This window comes from Felis catus, chromosome X, assembly GCF_018350175.1.
Source record: "Felis catus isolate Fca126 chromosome X, F.catus_Fca126_mat1.0, whole genome shotgun sequence".
Taxonomy (NCBI): Eukaryota; Metazoa; Chordata; class Mammalia; order Carnivora; family Felidae; genus Felis; species Felis catus.
Window position 1 is genome coordinate 95,336,825 of NC_058386.1, and position 18,077 is coordinate 95,354,901.

Sequence of the window (18,077 nt, forward strand, 5' to 3'; positions counted from 1 at the left end):
AGAGACACGTGCCATCAGAATTAGGAACTAAAGTTGAAGGCAGAATGCAGGACAGCATCTAGAAATCTGTGATTAAAGGGATCCAAAAAGATTGCTGATTGTAGAAAATCCAAAGAGATGGTTAACAATTGTTCATTGTTGCTCTAACATTTGAGCCTATGCCTTCGAAAATCAAGTGCCTTCAAAAATATGCCTAACTCTTCACACACTTTACTTAATCCTCACAACGGCCCGAGGGGGCTGGTGATATTTTGGCCTATTTTGCAGATGACAAAACTGAGGCCATAATGAAAAACTAACTTAGGCAAGATCATGCAACTATGTAAGTTGCACAACTGGATTCAGCCTAATTAAAAAAAAATTTTTTTAATGTTTATTTATTTGAGAGAGAGAGAGCAAGCGAGGGGCAGAGAGAGAAGGAGAGAGAGAATCCCAAGCAGGCTCTGCGTAGTCAGTGTAGAGCCGGATGCGGGGCTGGAACTCACGAACCGCGAGATCATGACCTGAGCCGAAATCAAGAGTCGGATGCTTAACTGACTGGACCACCCAGCGCTCCTTGCCTAATGTTTTTAGACTTCAAAACCTACACAGTACCGTAGCATAATGCTTTTTAGATGGCAACATTTCAGATCTGCCTTCTTAGTGCTTGTGTATTTGAAGGACCCTCGCTAGGTTTTTTGAACAGGTTTGCTGTCTTTCATTAGCCTCTTACTGAAATACATTCTTGAGAAGATTGGGGGGATCCTAAGGGAATGTTAATTCTCTGGGGACTTGGGTCCCAAGGCCCCAGGCCTAACCATTGTCATTCTGTGGAATGAGAAAGACCTGATTCCATGGGGTGCCCGGATAGCTCAGTCGGTTGAGCCTCCGACTTTGACTCAGGTCATCAACTTGCAGTTGGTGAGTTCCAGCCCCACGTCGGGCTCTGTGCGGACAGCTCAGAGCCTGGAGCCTGCTTCGGGTTCTGTGTCTCCCTCTCCCTCTGTCCCTCCTCTGCTCGCGCTCTGTCTCTGTCTCTGTCAAAAATAAATAAACATTAAAAAAAAAAAAAAACTGAAGAAGGACCTGATTCCTAAGAGCATGGGCTCTGACTTTCAGCATTTGGTCTTTTGTTGTGCTGGAGTCCATCATGTCCCCCGAATCATCTTGATTTTCTTTAATATCTTACTAACCAAAAACACATTCTGAACCTAGGCACATAACTCTTTTCAGCCCATACTAACTTTATAAGCCATTACTTCCCAGAGCTTATTCCCTGTTGTGTGATAACGATAATAACTCATTGATTTGGCAGCGTCAGGGCCAAGTCTGTCCTTGATCTGCCGAAAACAAGCCCTTTCCTCTCTGTGTTCATTTTAGGGAGGTCGGGGTTTGTTTTTGTTTGTCAAATTCCACGTTTTATAAAACTCCAATATCTTCATTTCAAAAAGTCAAGTAAAGGTCCAGTGGTATTTTAAAATTCAGAGAACCTTTGTATAAGGCCATTATTCTCCATCCCGATCTGACTATAATCAGGCTCTTAATCAAAAGGCTTGGCGTTTTTAAATGTCCAAGCTCCGTCTGCTCATAATATGGGCAGTAAAATAGACTTTTGATGCTTGTTACTGTAGGTTGCCTTGTGCTCCAGTAAATATGAGCTTCATGAAATATACAACCAAATTTTTGAATCCAATCCAGACTGCTAATAATTTGCCAGACTAGCATTTATGCCCATTAAGGAAATGAGAAGATTCAATCTGCACTTGAACTTGGAAAGAAGCATTGCAAAACCACTCTCCCAATTTCCTGGTATTTTCTTTTAACCATTCTGCGGTTGACACGTGGGATCGGACGGCCTCGTCGGTGAGGTGAAAAACTAGGCTCCGTCATAGACAGCGGATGGAAAAGTCCGTCACTGTCCCCTATGCCCTTCCCTTCTGTGAAGTTTAGGGATCTTCTCCTTTGGGTTTGTGCATTGTGTCCATGCGGTGATGAACAAAGTGGACGCCCTTTCTCGAGTTGATAACGCTCAGGCGTTTCCACCATCTGTTGAAACTCTTGAAGGCAGAGGCAGTAAAAGTGAATGCCGTGATGTAAGCAGGGAGGAAGGGGATGATTCTCTCTTTTGTATCCCCTCACTGTGCACTGCTTCTAAGACTGAACCTGGGCACACATCACTGGCACGCAAGGCAGCCTGCTTGCGAACAACGTGGGCTGCAGCATTAAGCGACGGAATCACAGCTCTCTCACTTGCCAGGTCTGCTCTCTGTGGCAAGTTATGGAACCTCTTTCGAAGCCATACTTTCCTAATCTGTAAGGCAAAAAAATAATAGTACCTCTATCATGGGATCGTTGTGAGGATTAAATAAAATAACCCGTATGAAACACGTATCACGATGTTCGACGCATCGTATGCGGTCAGTAAATATCAATGACTATTGTAAACATTAAATATATGATCTTTGAGGGAGGGGAAGTGAAAAGGGTTACTAAGCCAAGCGCACCGCCTCCCTGCACTTTCATTTGTATATTTTCCCCCACGGAAGGGAAGGGCAACGGTACCCATTTCACGGAGCGGCATAGCGGAAGCATTGTTGAATGTCGAAAGTGGGTATTCTTGACAATATGTGACCATGCTCCAAGGTCCTCTAAAAGCACGTGTAAAATAAGAATATACAGACACTGGCACACACACTCACATTCACACACTGTAATAAGAGTCCTCTTTCTAAAGAGTAAACCTGACCGCTATTTAAAACCCTACAATGGCTTCCCCTTCCCCTTACAGTAGCAGTGACACCCCCTCATGAGACTCATAAGGTAACCTGTCTTCTGTCTACCTCTTCAGCCTCATATCATTCTGGTCTGTCTTTTCTCTGCTCCGGCCCCAGCTGTTATTTTACTCAACGTGCCATATTTTGTAACCTACATAACGCGTGGTTGCTGTTTCTTTAGCTAACTCTGCCCTTGTTCTTGGCCAGGCTGTTCCCGATGCGCTTTTTTTTTTTTTTAATGTTTATTTATTTTTGAGAGAGAGAGAGAGAGAGAGAGCGTGTGTGCACAAGTGGAGGAGAGGCAGGGAGAGACAGGGACAGAGGATCCAAAGCGGACTTCGCGCCGACAGCCACGAGCTACGAGCAGCGTGGGGCTCGAACTCACAAATTGCGAGACCGTGTCCCGAGTCAAAGTCAGATGCTCAACCGACTGAGCCACCCAGGCGCCCCTATTACTGATGCTTTAAGCTCAGCTTCATTGACTTCCTCAGGGAAAGCTCTCCTGATCCCCTAGACTAAGGTATCCCGTGCGTAGGTACGCCGTGATAGCATAATGTTCACCTCTGTCTTTTGTAACACGTATCAACACTGGTTATGAACTGAACTGCGCCCTCCCCCAATTCCTGTGTCGAAGCTCTAACCTGCAGTGTGACCGTGTTTGGGGATAAGGCCTGTAAGAAGGTAATTAAGGTTAAATACGGTCATCAAGGTGAGGCCCTACTCTGATAGGATTAGTGTCCTTATAGGAAGAGACACCGGAGGTCAATCTCTTTCTCTCTCTCTCTCTCTCTCTCTCTCCCCACATGCACAGGAAAAAAAAAAAAAAGGCCACGTGAGGACACAGCAAGAAGGCAGCTGAATAGAAGCCAAGAAGTGAGTTCTCACCAGCAACCAGCCCGGCTGGAGTCTTGATCTTGGCCTTCTAGTCTCTAGAACGGTGAGAAAATAAATTTCTGTTGCTCAGGCCATGTAATCTGTGGTATTCTGTGATGGTGGCCCAAGCTAACTAACACAGAACTATAGTGTTCCAGTTGGAAATTCAGCTCTGGCTCACAGCCTTTTATTAAGCGTCTTTTCTGACAAAACCCAAGCAACGGAGACAGACAAAAAGACATTCTTGCCGTCCCTTTACGTGATGATCACGTAGATTCCCAGAGGGTAAATACCGTGGAAATATTATATGCCTACATCGCCAGCATCCGTTTTAATCTTGAAAAAGCTTTTAATATGGGTGAATGATATTTCCTCATAGACATCTTTAATAGGCCAGGATTTAGATTTAAATTTGTCTGATGTCTTCTTATCTATTACTTCTAATTTGCACAAATAATATAATGTCTTTCTTTGAAACAGCGTACGGGTACTTGGTAATGATGCTGTGCCCCACTCCCACCCTTTTCATAGTAGCTCTTGTCACCATCAGGAAGAAAATAAGGGGCGCCCAGGTGGCTCGGCCGGTTAAGTGTCCGACTCTTGATCTTGGCTCCGGTCATGATCTCAAGGTTTGTGAGATTGAGCCCCACATCGGGCTCTATGCTGACAGTGCAGAGCCTGCTTGGGATGCTCTCTCTCTCTCACTCTCTCTCTCTCAAAATAAATAAACATTTTAAAAAACTCTAAAAAAAAAAAAAAAAAAGAAAAGAAATAACCTATTAAGAGGAATGAAATCCTCAATGACTTCCCCGTTCTGGTCAGTGATGAGGAGTCGCTTTCTGTACCGGAGAGTAAAATGCAACCTGTGAATTTGTGACTTCCCTACTGCATTTTACATGATTTAGTGATGCATTTCATGGACATTTTCACTATGGTGTCTTCCAGAACTCCCTGTGTATCTTTTGAAGATTTAAAAACAAATCTACCTTCAGATAATTTCAGCACATTCAAACTTTTCCATAACATTTATCAGGAAACACAGAATACGCACCATCACTTTTCCTCGATGATTTGGTACCCTTTTTGTGTTTTCCACGTGATGCATATTTGGAAGGTGGGCAGCATCCCAAGGCCAAGTGTCTCCTCAAAGTAGCTAGACCTGTCTTAATCCAATGATAGATTTTGTCGTCAGAAACTTCGCTGGTGGAGGGAACAATATTTAAGAGACCTAGGATACAGCATTTTAGCTCCATATTACCATGGTGGTGCTCCTTCCTGTCTCTTGTTGCTCACAGGTCTATCCCGGGGACTCCGTCCCTCTTGAATGATATGCCAATCAATCCCTACTGAGACACGATCACTATTCTTCTCACTCTGGGCTCAGGTACCTAGTCCTCTGTTCTGCTGGGTTCAGATTATGAACTTATTCCTTCCTCTTATTATCACCTCTAACTCTTTACCAGAGATACTGGAATTTATACCAGTCCTTCTGATCCTAGGGTAATTTTTTTTTTTTTTACAATGAAATTTGACCTCTGAAGATTTGTTAATAAAAGCATCGTGGCACATGACTAGAATCTATAAACTTGGAAAACACTATCAGACATTGCCTTGCCTTAAAAGAATATTCCATTAGAGATAAAGCAGATGTGGTATATATATACAATGGAGTATGACTCGGCAATCAAAAAGAATGAAATCTTGCCATTTGCAACCAAGTGGATGGAACTGGAGGGGATTATGCTAAGTGAAATCAGTCAGTCAGAGAAAGACAAATGTCATATGACTTCACTCGTATGAGGACTTTAAGAGACAAAACAGATGAACATAAGGGAAGGGAAACAAAAATAATATAAAAACAGGGAGGGGGACAAAACAGAAGAGACTCATAAATATGGAGAACAAACAGACGGTTGCTGGAGGGGTCCTGGGAGGGGCGATGGGCTAAATGGGTAAGGGGCATTAAGGAATCTACTCCTGAAATCATTGTTGCACTATATGCTAACTAACATAGATGTAAATTAAAAAATTTTTAAAAAAATTTTAATGAATATTTCATTAGAAACATTCCGTTTCACTGTTTACACGGTCTAGTCTAGGAAACTATAGGATCAGCGGGATCAAAATGGCAGATCACAGAGTATTTCATATTCCTGTCATTGTTTTAATCTACAAAAAAAGAGAAACATAACAGCCAACATGTTCCTAGGCTTCTTTTTTCTTCAATTTTTTTTAATGTTTATTTATTTTTGAGAGGGAGAGAGAGAGACAGAGTGCAAACGGGGAGGGGCAGAGAGAGAGGGAGACACAGAATCCAAAGCAGGCTCCAGGCTCCGAGCTGTCAGCACAAAGCCCGATGCGGGGCTCGAACTCACGGACCGCGAGATCATGACCTGAGCCAAAGTCGGTCGCCCAACTGAGCCACCCAGACGCCCCTTAACGTTCCTAGGTTTCTAACACAAGGAAGGCCACTTCTCATCAGTCATTTTGAAAATCAAGCCAATCTGTCTTGGGTGATAATCCCACAATGTTACCACTCTGATGGTTTGTGTGTGGTGACAGGGGATTCTTAAACGGAAGAAAGAACTGTTGGGTATGTCTCCAGCCAGTGGTAAAACATCGCTAACGTGAAAACCGTAGGGTAACAATGTAGGGAAAGATATGGGGGTATGAGTATGGGTTCTGGAGTCAGACAGAACTGAGATTGAATTCTCACCCTTCCTCTTACCCATTGTGTGATCTTTGACAAGATACTTACTTTCTCTGAACCTCGGTTTCCTTAAGGATTACTTGCTTTCCCCCCACTTCCAAAGTCTCTTTATGCTGGCGTAAAGGTCCGTTGCCATTCCCGGTTTCGTGCCCCACGCCCAGTTATTTTTCATGGAGGTGCAGTGAGTTTCCTAATTGGTACGTGTGGACGAAGAGCCAGGTGTTTGTGGCCCAATTTATTCTCTTGCCCTTTGTCTTGGGAGATAGGTTGGCTACAAGGGGCATGCGTTCTGCTCTGCTCCTCCGTGCCAACAAGTGGCGGGAAAAGCCTGCGGTGACCCAGGGATGCCTGAGACTGGGGACACTTCTCCATACGCTCGGCATTGGGTGTTGAGTCTGTTCAGTTCCTATTTGGCCACAGCCACGAGCCACATTTTCTGATTTATTTCTGATTGCTTCATTATTAAAGGTAAAAGTTTGTTCTCCGCGTGCTGACCTCTACGCCCTTAGTTCTCAATTAGATCACAATTGAGCAGGGAGAAGAGTGCTATTTCCTGGTTGCCTTCCTTTATCCCAACGGGTTATCATAAGAATTAAATTAGATAATACGGTCAAACCTTGGATTGCGAAGAACTTGCTCCGCGAGGGTTCCACAAGACGAGCAAACATTTCTAATAAATTTTAACTCGATAGACGAGGGATGTCTTGCAACATGAGCAATATGTGACGCTACATGTCACATGATCACAACTGAGCCATCGGTTCTTCTCTCTCTCTCTCTCTCTCTCTCTCTCGCTGCAGGATTGTGGATGATCATCGGTGCAATGTCACATTTCCGAGAAATCCTCAAAAGGAGGCAAAAGCAAGTGTCATCGGGTAGGTTCCTTGTCAAAGGTGCACACACACACACAAAGATTCCATTGAGCCACTAGATAGCCGTGATTCCCTTAGTGATAGTGAACGTCGTCCTGCACAATAACCCTCCTCCCTCTTGCCTCCCTCACGCCGGCCACGAAGGTTTTCAAAGGTTAAGTGCAGGTTCATTTATTTTTGTTTATATTTTGTATTTTCGTTATTACGTTGTATTCTATTACAGTATTGCAGTCATTTTTATATGAATATTTGGGGGTTGTGGGACAAATCATCTGAGTTTCCATTATGTCTTATGGGGAAATTCACCTGGATACACAAGTGCTTTGGATTAGGGGCATGTTTCCGGAACGGATTACGCTCGCAAACCAAGGTTTTGCTGTATGAGTAAAATGCTAGTAAAGTGCCCCCCATATAGGAGTTGACTGATAAATGGTATCTGCTAATCATTTAGGTAATTTTAGGGATGCAGAATTCTTTCATGGAACCTAATGTAAGCGTTGCCACATTCCCTTGGGTCAAGCATCCTGGAAATAGAATGTATCATTCTATTAATCTTGGCTCTTTTTGAGTTTATAAAGGCTTTGAGAAGACCATAGGACAGGGGTTTGAGGGGAAACTAGGGTATGTTATTAAGAGGACTGAATCTTTATATCCTAATGCCTTAAAAGCATAATTCGTTTTCAGCTAGAGAAAGTGAATCATCTGGTCCAATAAATACCTTATTTTATGGAAGCAGAAACTGAGGCCAACATAATTTAAGATATTTCCTCAAAGTCATACAGATACCAGCAGGTGAGAATTATAACTCAGATCCTTTCCCTTGCATTATGCACAAAAGAAAATGACCATAAATTACTTTCTATTAAAAGTTAGGCTACTAGAGGGACGCCTGGTGGCTCAGTCGGTTAAGCGTCCTTTTTTTTTTTTTTTTAATTTTTTTTAATGTTTATTTATTTCTGAGACAGAGAGAGACAGAGCATGAATGGGGGAGGGTCAGAGAGAGAGGGAGACACAGAATCCGAAACAGGCTCCAGGCTCTGAGCGGTCAGCACAGAGCCCGACGCGGGGCTCGAACTCATGGACCGCGAGATCATGACCTGAGCGGAAGTCGGACGCCTAACCGACTGAGCCTCCCAGGCGCCCCTAAGCGTCCTTCTTGATTTCAGCTCAGGTCACGATCTCCCAGTTCCTGAGTTTGAGCCCCGCATCGCACTCTGCACCGTCAGCGTGGACCCTGCTTAGGATCCTCTTTCTCCCCCTCTCTCTCTGCCCCTCCCCTGCTCGCTGTCTGTCTCTCTCTCAACATAAATAAAATAAACATCAAAAAAAAATTTTTTTTAAGTGAGGCTACTAGCAAACTTCAGTCTTAAACTTTCCAGCACTAGCTGCCCTGGAACAAATTTGAAAGTACTGCTTTAAATGACTACTTATTTCTGAGACGAAGGCTACCACCCTTCTGGACCAGGATATCGACAGTGGTAAATATCATTTGAACCCATCCCGGTAACGATGATCATCCATATTTATGGTCTTGGGATCTGAATAGCCTAAGTGTTGCCCCATCATCTCCCTGGACACACAGAACAGTCATAGCTACTAAAAAGTCATACCAGTGAGAATTGGGTCTTTCACTTTTCCACTGGGATCCTGGCCCAGCTTTCCTCCTGGCTTAGCTGACTCCCAGCCTCGTGACCTTTAGCGGTGTAGATAAAAACCTTAGAAAAGCCCCCTTCTGCCCAACTAAACTAACCATCAGCTAAAGAACAAAACGGGACAGAAGTACCTGACACTTGGGGATGATGCCAGAGATGACCACTGCAGACTTAAATCTGACATCACTCAAGAGGCAAAGCAAAATGAGAACGAAAGGTGATAGATCTGACATTTAGAAGCTCGCTGATATTTTGAAAAACTGCTCTCCTGCCATTTACTTCTCGGCCGACAGCAGCACAGAGCCGTCATTGTGTCCTTAAGTACATATTTGAGGGAACATAGCTGCTTACTTATATTTAGTTTGTTTTTTCTTCCAACTGGAGACCAGAAATGTTTTTCTTTCCAAATTGATTATTTGTCAGACAAATGGATCTAAATCTGTAAGCATTAATACCCACCATTCATTACAAATCTCACCATCTCACTGAGCAGGAGAAGACTATGTTAAACACTGTATTCTTTGTTCACGGTGGCTTAGTACCAGAAATGGTGCACTTTGGAGCTATGATACTTGGCAAAATTTGCCGTATGTCAGAAACAAAATACCTAAATATGTCAACGTTTCCAGACTGACGAGACCTTAGACATGAAGAAGACTTTATTCCTTATGAAGCCAAGTCAAGCCACAAGGTAGGGTAGCCTTATTCCTAACGGAGAGCAATGAGAAAAAGCAAAATATTAAATGTCTTGCTTATTCCTTGTGTGTAATTGTTACCTCCTGTCTTTCGCGGAGAGCAAAGGGATGGGATCCCATTTCAACGACCCTCACGCTAACATCCAATTCTATATTGTAAGGCTATTTCTACATCCAGGCAGAGAGCCCAGAGCAATCCTGCTCCGCTGAATTAGCACCAAAGAATTCTATTGGAACCAGAAATTCTCTATAAAAGATACATTCATAAGCCTCCGCTTCTAGTAAGAAATCTAGGCTTCTAGACTCCTAAAACCTTAAAACTGAAAGGGGTCTGAGAAAACATCCAGTCCACCCTGCTCGTTTTTCTAGGTTAGGAAATCGAAGCCCAAACAGGAGAAGAATTTGCCCATGGTTACGTGGCTGGCCAGTGGCAGGACTGGGATGAAAATCAAGGTCTTTTGATTCTTAGTCCCAGACCCTTTTCACGAAATATATGTTGCCTCTGTCTTCCCTTAGAAAGGAAATACACCATGGGTGTTAGGAATGTTGACTCAAGAGTTAAAAGGCATCAGTTGGGTGCCTTATTCTGTCCCCTTGGTGATGAGTGATTTAGGACAAATCGTTTAAACTTGGGTTCTCGGGGCACCTGGGTGGCTGAGTCGGTTGAGCGTCGGACTTCGGCTCAGGTCACGATCTCCCAGTGTGTGGGTTCGAGCCCCGCGTCGGGCTCTGCTCAGAGCCCGGAGCCCGCTTCGGATTCTGTGCCTCCCTCTCTCTCTGCCTCTCCCCTGCTCGTGCCCTGTCTCTCTGTCTGTCTCTCTCAAATATAAATGAACATTAAGAAAATAAATAAAAATAAACTTTGATTCTCGTTGTAAAATGGGAATACTAGCACTTATTTCATAGGACAGTTGTTAGGATTGAGTGCCTCAGATACTGTGAAGCCCTTGGGAAGAGTGCCAGGCACACGGTAAGCTGTCAACAATGTTTGACGGTATTTTCTTATTACACTCTTAAGTCAATTGGTTTCATCAAGATAGCCCTTTTTGACAAGATATTTAAGAACAATACATGGTATTTGGGAAGAGCTGAGAAGGAAACCATCAATGGAAATGTCAACAGAAGGGGTTAAAGAACAAAAAAGAAAAAAGCACCAGTGTGTTGGAAGTCTAAAATCTCCATGGCTATATCTGGTCTCTCAAGACGTTCCTGATGTCAGAAAGGGAGCATCACCGCTTCTACACAGTTCTTAAACTAATTATTCTTGGTTCGTATTTCTCAGACAGTTTAAAATAATGCATTTGTATTGCCACAGAGCTATATATATAAAAGGATATATATGATCTACATAAAAGAATATATATACACACGGGTATGTATACACACACACACACACACACACACTATAGATATGCATATATTTGCAGCAAGACTTTCTTCTTTTTTTGTTTTCGTTTATTTATTTTTGAGACAGAACACGAGTGGGGAAGGAGCAGAAAGAGAGGGGGACAGAGGATCCAAAGCGGGCTCCACGCTGAGGCAGCGAGCCCAATGTGGGGCTTGAACTCACGAACCTCGAGATCATGAGCTGAACCGATGCCGGATGCTCAACTGACTGAACCACCCAGGCGCCCCTGCAGCAGGACTTTCTTGATGTTGGAAGGAGTACGTTGATTCACGTTCTGGCACAACACTCCAAATCTCTAGATTGACCAGTAAAGAGTTCATAGAATGGCACTGATCTGTTGACTAGTATTGGCCCTCAGACCGCACTTTGATTAGGACTGACCTAGACCATGACTTTAGGATACTCTAGCCACAGACTTCTTTAATTTTATTGGCTCTGACTAAAGGACACGGCGCCCGCCTGGCCTTCCTTTCAGCATTTCACTTGTGGAAGAACAATGTATTCTAATATAGAAAAGTTGGTGCCTTGCTTGACCGGTCCCTTCTTATCAGATGTCCTGACAGGACATCACCCACATAATTCAGTCTTCCTGGAAGATTCCATGGGTTTGCTTTGGCTAATCATGGCAAAATAGCTCTTCCAAATAGAAGTGAAATCACATGGCATCTGTCTTTCTCTGTCTAACTTCTTTCACTTAGCATAATACCCTCTAGGTCCATCCATGTTATCACAAATGACAAGATCACATTCTTTTATTATGGCTGAGTAATGGATGGGTGGATAGAATAGATATAGATATAGATACAGAGATGATATAGATACAGATACAGATACAGATAGATACCACAATCTCTTTATCCATTCATCTATCGATGGACATGTGGGTTCGTCCATATCTTGGCTATTGTAAATAATGCTGCAATAAATACACGGGGGGGGGGGGGGTGTTTCTTTTTGCATTAATATTTTTATTGTCTTTGGGTACGTAACTGAGTAGTGGAATTACCGGCTCATGTGGTATTTCTGTTTTTAATTTTTTGAGGCATCGCCATACTGTTTCCCACAGTGGCCGCACCAGTTTACGTTCCCGTCAACAGTGCATGAGGGTTCCGTTGTCTCCATATCCTCACCAACACTTGTTGGTTCTTATCTTTTTGAAATCAGCCGCTCTGACCGGTGCGAGATGACATCTCACTGTGGTTTTCATGTGCATTTCCCGATGATGAGTGACGATAAGCACCTTTTCACCGGCCTGTGGGCCATCTGTCTGCCATTATCTGCTCAATATAACGGTGCGTTAAAATATAATCGCAACGAATGCAAGTGGAATGGAGAGCATGTGACAAAGAGAAAAGCAAGGTCTTCGTTTCTCATTCTGCACAGGTTTGTCTATCACCTAGTTTTATCTTCTGCCTTTCCCCCAGGGAACTGTAGGGGACGCTTCCTGTAATACTGAATTTCAAACACCTACAAGAGCACCTATCATTGTACCATCACCCAGTTAATGAGGGTTATCTGCCCTGCTTCCTTACTTCCTGCTTTCTCTGCGAGGAGCATCCATCTAGTCTTAAAACTAAAGCTCAGAGAATCTCCAAGTCCAGTGGCAGAAAGCATTATTGCCAACCTTCAGCACCTAGCCCTGTCCTTCCCAACATCTAAGAGCAGCCCCCCAGCCATTTATTTATCGTTGTTTCATAAATACTTTTCCTTTCGTTGGCAGTATTTATTCGTAAGGTTCAACCCAGTGAGAACATAAGGACTAAGCAGCATTAGCCCTTCAGGAACTAAGACTCTGGAACCTGGAAAACAAAAAAATCCCATGTGATAATCATTAATGACGTTTGTCAAATATTGCAATTCTCTTTGCCTTCTGAGCTCACACGGTAGAGTTGTACCCTTCTGGACCCTTCTGATTGGGTAGTGCTGTGTGACCAGCTCTGGCTAATAAATTGCGAGCAGGAGAGACTCTGGCCAAGCACTTCATGAATTCATCAATTAGAGCTCTCTTTCTCTTTGCCACGACGACAGGCAGGGCTCCAGAGAGTGACTTCCGTCCTCCTGGGTCCTAAGAAAAGACAGCATGGAACAGATCCCCAGCTTACCCTTGAGAAACAGGCAGCACCAGTAAGAATGAGACCTTGTTTCCAAGAACGAAACCTTGTTTCAAGTCACTGAAATTTTGCATTTGTTACTGCAACATAACTTAAACCATCCTGATGGTTTCTTTCATGCAGTCACTCCAGAAGCAACTTCGCTTGCAAGTTTAAGTGGAACTAAATTCTGTTGTCTATGAACAATATAGCATGACCATAGGTAAAAGGTACCTGTGGGGATTTGAGTTCTTGAAAGTTGGATGTGATGTGAAAATTTCGTTCTGCCCTATAGCTTATTAAATGACATCCTGCCTACGTAGCTTTCACCTAGAAATATATCTGGCAGGGTGTCTGGGTGGCTCAGTCAGTTAAGTATCTGACTCTTTTTTTTTTAATGTTTTTATTTACTTTTGAGACAGAGAGAGACAGAGCATGAGCAGGGGAGGAGCAGAGAGAGAGGGAGACACAGAATCCGAAGCAGGCTCCAGGCACTGAGCTGTCAGCACGGAGCCTGATGCGGGGCTCGAACTCCCGGACTGTGAGACCATGACCTGAGCCGAAGCCGGACGCTTAACCGACTGAGCCACCCGGGTGCCCCCATGTATCTGACTCTTGATTGACGCTCGGGTCCTGACCTCACGGTTTATGAGTTCGAGCCCCGCATCAGGCTCTGCGCTGACAGATTAATTGAAATATAAATTTAACTTAAGCACTCCACATAAAAGGGGGAGATTTGCCAGACTGGATTAAAAAAAACAAGACCCAACTAGATGCTATCTATAAGAGATATACTTTAAATTTAAAGACACAGATAAACTGAAAGTAAAAGGATAGAAAAAAGATACAACATGCAAAAAGTAAGCTTTACTGCTTCTGAAAAAGAAGCAGAAATTTACCCTGGCAAATATTCGAAGATGTATAATGAGAGAGAGAGAGAGAGAGAGAGAAAATGTTCAAGCAAAGCAGAGGCTTTTTTTCCCTTTTCAAACATTAAAGCCTCATCTTATATATTTGCTATTTAAATGCAGGCGTTTTGCATCTTTAAAGAAGAAAAATGTCCGGAGCCTTTGGAGAAAAAATGATCATACAGAAGAACCTCAGAAAACAACAATATTTAGAGCTCAGAGAGGACTTGAAAATCATCTAATCCAACATTTCCAAATGATATAGAAACACTTCCTATGGTATGTGAATGCCTTTGGATGGCACTTAAAACCATTTTAATAGTTATGAATTTAATAAGTTTTATTAAGAAATCCTATAGGGGCTGGGGCACCTGGGTGGCTCAGTCAGTTAAGCGTCTGACTCCTGCTCAGGTCATGATCTCATGGTGTGTGAGTTCGAGCCCCACGTCGGGCCCTGCTTCAGATCCTCTCTGACTCCCCCTCTCTCTGCCCCTCCCCGACTCGCTCTGTCTCTCTCTTTCAAAAAAACGTAAACCTTAACAAAAATAAATACTATAGGGGCACCTGGGTTGTTCAATCAGTTCAGCATCTGACTCTTGATTTTGGCTCAGGTCATGGTCTCATGGTTCAGGAGATCGATCCCCATATTGGGCTCAGTGTGCTGACAGCATGGAACCTGCTTGGGAGTCTCTCTCTCCCTCTCTCTCTTTCTCCCTCTCTCCCTCTCTCAAAATAAATAAATAGACATTAAAAAAAAAAAGAAATACTCTACCTAGGGGCGTGTGGCTGGCTCAGTTGGTAGAGCTTCTAACTCTTGATCTCAGAGTCAGGAGTTCAAGCCCCACATCGGGCAGGTAGCCAAATAATTAATAAATAAATAAATAAATAAAGAGAGAGAGAGAGAGAAAGAGAGAGGAAGGAAGAAAGAAAGAAAGAAAGAAAGAAAGAAAGAAAGAAAGAAAGAAAGAAAGAAAAGGGTATAACACATGACCTGAGCCGAAGTCGGACGCTTAAACGACTGAGCCACCCGAGTGCCCCAGGGTGCGCTTTCCATTTGAGGAATTATGTTTTCGGCTCTGGAACATTTTCAGCCATTATGTCCTCAAAGAGTTTTTTTCTGCCATCCCGCCATCCATTCCGTTCTCCTGGAATTTATGAGACAAATATTAGAAACCCCTGTTCTATCCACATCTCTTTAATTTATCCTTCATGTATTTTTGATCTCTGTCCCTTCGTGCCACGGCTTGGGTTGATTTTTTTTTTCAGAAATATTTGCAAATTCATTAATTCTTTATTCAACTCTGTCAAGTTGAGAGCACTTTTTTTTTAATTTTTTTTTTTAACGTTTATTTATTTTTGAGACAGAGAGAGACAGAGCATGAACAGGGGAGGGGCAGAGAGAGAGGGAGACACAGAATCGGAAACAGGCTCCAGGCTCTGAGCCATCAGCCCAGAGCCTGACGCGGGGCTCGAACTCACGGACTGCGAGATCGTGACCTGGGCTGAAGTCGGGTGCTTAACCGACTGCGCCACCCAGGCGCCCCGAGAGCACTTTTTACTTCAGTGAATAATGAAGGGAATGCGATCCCTCCAAGCCCTTAGGCTCAAGCCTGGATCCAGCCGTACGTCTTTCCAGAAGTACTTGTAGTTTCTTTTCCGTAGAGCAGCTGCCTTCTCCTGAACAGAGAACCTAGAAGGGGCTTCAGGTGCACGTATTATTTTATGCTTTTATTCTATTTGTGGTCCTCAGTGATACCATATTATTTCTTATTCCAACTATGTCCTTTTGTTTTCTCTTTTGTTGTCTTTCCTAAATCATAACTTGGTGCTTGGAGCACACAGGTCGTTAAAACACGAGCTCACTTATACCATCCCAGCCAGACGTCTCTTTCCAGAAGCATTTGTATTTAAGAGGGATTATTAAAGAACACATGCCTTCAGGGGCGCCTGAGTGGCTCAGTCGGTTAAGCGTCCCACTCTCAATTTCGGCTTGGGTCACGATCTCAGGGTTCGTGAGCTCAAGCCCGCGTCGGGCTCTGCACTGACAGTGCGGAGCCTGCTTGGAATTCTCTCTCTCCCCTTCTCTCTCTCTCTGCCCCTCCCCCACTCACATGCATGCATGTGCTCTCTCTCTCTCAAAATAAATAAACTTAAAAAAAATTTTAAAAAGAAGCAATGCCTTCAGGAATATAAGTGAATAAGTTCATAACAGTGGCTCTTAAAGCAGTATGGCTTGTGGTTACGGATTTAGGAGAAGGGTCCCTATGGGGTTCCTTACACCATATGACATAAACAACAACCTCCTTCAAGGGTGGACGCTCCTTTCAACTGGGTTCTTCCATCTATATGAGACTCACTTGAACTCCACTCCATACAATATGGAACTTGAAACACCTTCTAACGATTTCTGTGAATTTTGGGTGTGATCATTCTCATGGTTCCCTTTCACTTCACGACTCTTACACCCATGTATGCTGTCCATCTTGTGCACTGTTCTGACTCAGACCGGGAAAAAAAGTATTTTGTGTTATTTCTTATTTACGCAACCAGACAAAACAAAAATTTATTGACGCAAAAAAACCCCGTAGAGACTCGGTAAGAAGGTTTACATTGAATTAAGGAAACTGTTTTCAAATTGAACGTTAGATGCCCGGGTTTAAAAGTCTTTCACACGCACACAAACGAGTGGAAGTGACACTGGGGAAATCTGCGTAAGATCGATGTCAATGTCTTGGTTGTGATATCGTACCAGAGCTTTGCGAACTTGGTTATTGGGGAAAATTGGGCAAAGTACACGAGGGATCTCTCTGTATTATTTTTTACAATTACCCATGAACCTGTAATTATCTCAGTTTTTTAAAAGGAAGGGGGTAAAAAGGAGCACCTGGCTGGCTCAGTCGTTAGAGCATGTAGCTCTTGATCTCGGGTTTGTGAGTTCGAGCCCACATTGGGTGTAGAGAATACTTAAAAATAAAATATTTACCAAAAAAAAAAAAAAAAAGAAGAAGAAGGAGGGGCACTCGGGTGGCTCAGTCGGTTAAGTGTCTGACTCTTGACTTCTGCCCAGGTCACGATCTCACGGCTCGTGAGTTCCAGCCTCACCCTTGGCTCTGCGCTGACAGTGTGGAGCCTGCTTGGGATCCTCTGTCCCTCTCTTTCCCCCTCCCCCCACCTCTCGAAAATAAATAAATAAATGAACATTTTTTTTAAAAGAGAGGGAAAAGAATCACACAAGGATTTTGTTTGCCACTGAGGATTTTTGTTTCTGCTCCTTCACCCCGTCCCCCTCCATGGTTCCCAAAAGTCTGCCACTTTGATGGTATCTCACTTTTTCCCTCTGTTCCTCTCATTTTCAGAGTCACAAAAGGAAGGAAAACAACTAACCAAAGCAAACACTTTCATTCCTAGGACCTTGCAAATGATTTTTACTGAGAAGCCTTATTCCCAAGAATTCTGATGCCAGATGCTGATACAATACAGGTTTTCCCTCCCCAGGTGAGAATATTTACTGCTTCCCTAGAAGGTCTTGATGAAGAGCTTGACTTCTAAGCAGGCTGTTAACTGGGTTTGCCACACGTTGATGCTGTGGTTGCTGCCGAGGGGCCGTATTAGCGTTTCGGACTTCATGGCGTTTGCGTGACCAGGAAAACAGGTGGGGTCGTGTAGGAAAGGTCGAATGATTCCTTGGCCCCTTGTGTGGTTCCGGGGATCCTTAGAGAAGCTGGAGTTGGAGAGAAAGAATGAAGCAAGGGTTGGGAAATAAAGGGAGAGGAGTGTTCTTTGGAACAAGAGGCAAGAGGGATCCACAGTTTATACGAAGAGGGTAAGTGAAGACATTTGTCTGTAGCAAATAGTTCACGCAGTCCTAGAACGGAGGGTGGGAGAAGTTAGTGCCCTGGAATGTTTCTTTGGGAGACACGGGCTCCAGATAGTAAGGATTAACCCCTTCATGGTGTTAATGATTAACACCTCCATGACGTTTGCCCCGTGCCACACAGATGATCTCCCACGCCTTTTACATATCTCAGCTGGTTTAATCTCAATAACAATAAGGTGAGTGAGTACTGGGGCGAGTACTAGCATTTTCCCAATATTCATGTTGGGAAACAGAAGCAC

At 43.6% G+C, this 18,077-nt stretch overlaps 1 long non-coding RNA gene across 4 annotated transcripts in view; it reads left to right on the forward strand.

The window, feature by feature from the left end:
• The first annotated feature begins 3,560 nt into the window (after positions 1-3,560).
• LOC109496385 overlaps positions 3,561-18,077 on the forward strand; it is a 34,798-nt gene continuing 20,281 nt past the window's right edge. For 2 of the 4 annotated variants that reach the window (XR_006593212.1, XR_006593214.1), the window contains exons 1-5: positions 3,561-3,690; positions 7,137-7,211; positions 12,128-12,346; positions 14,085-14,240; positions 17,318-17,456. This is a non-coding gene — a long non-coding RNA (uncharacterized LOC109496385). Of the gene's footprint in view, positions 3,691-7,136; positions 7,212-11,072; positions 11,221-12,127; positions 12,347-14,084; positions 14,241-17,317; positions 17,457-18,077 lie in introns of those variants that run through there. The other 2 variants (XR_006593213.1, XR_002739914.2) reach the window with 2 other exon arrangements.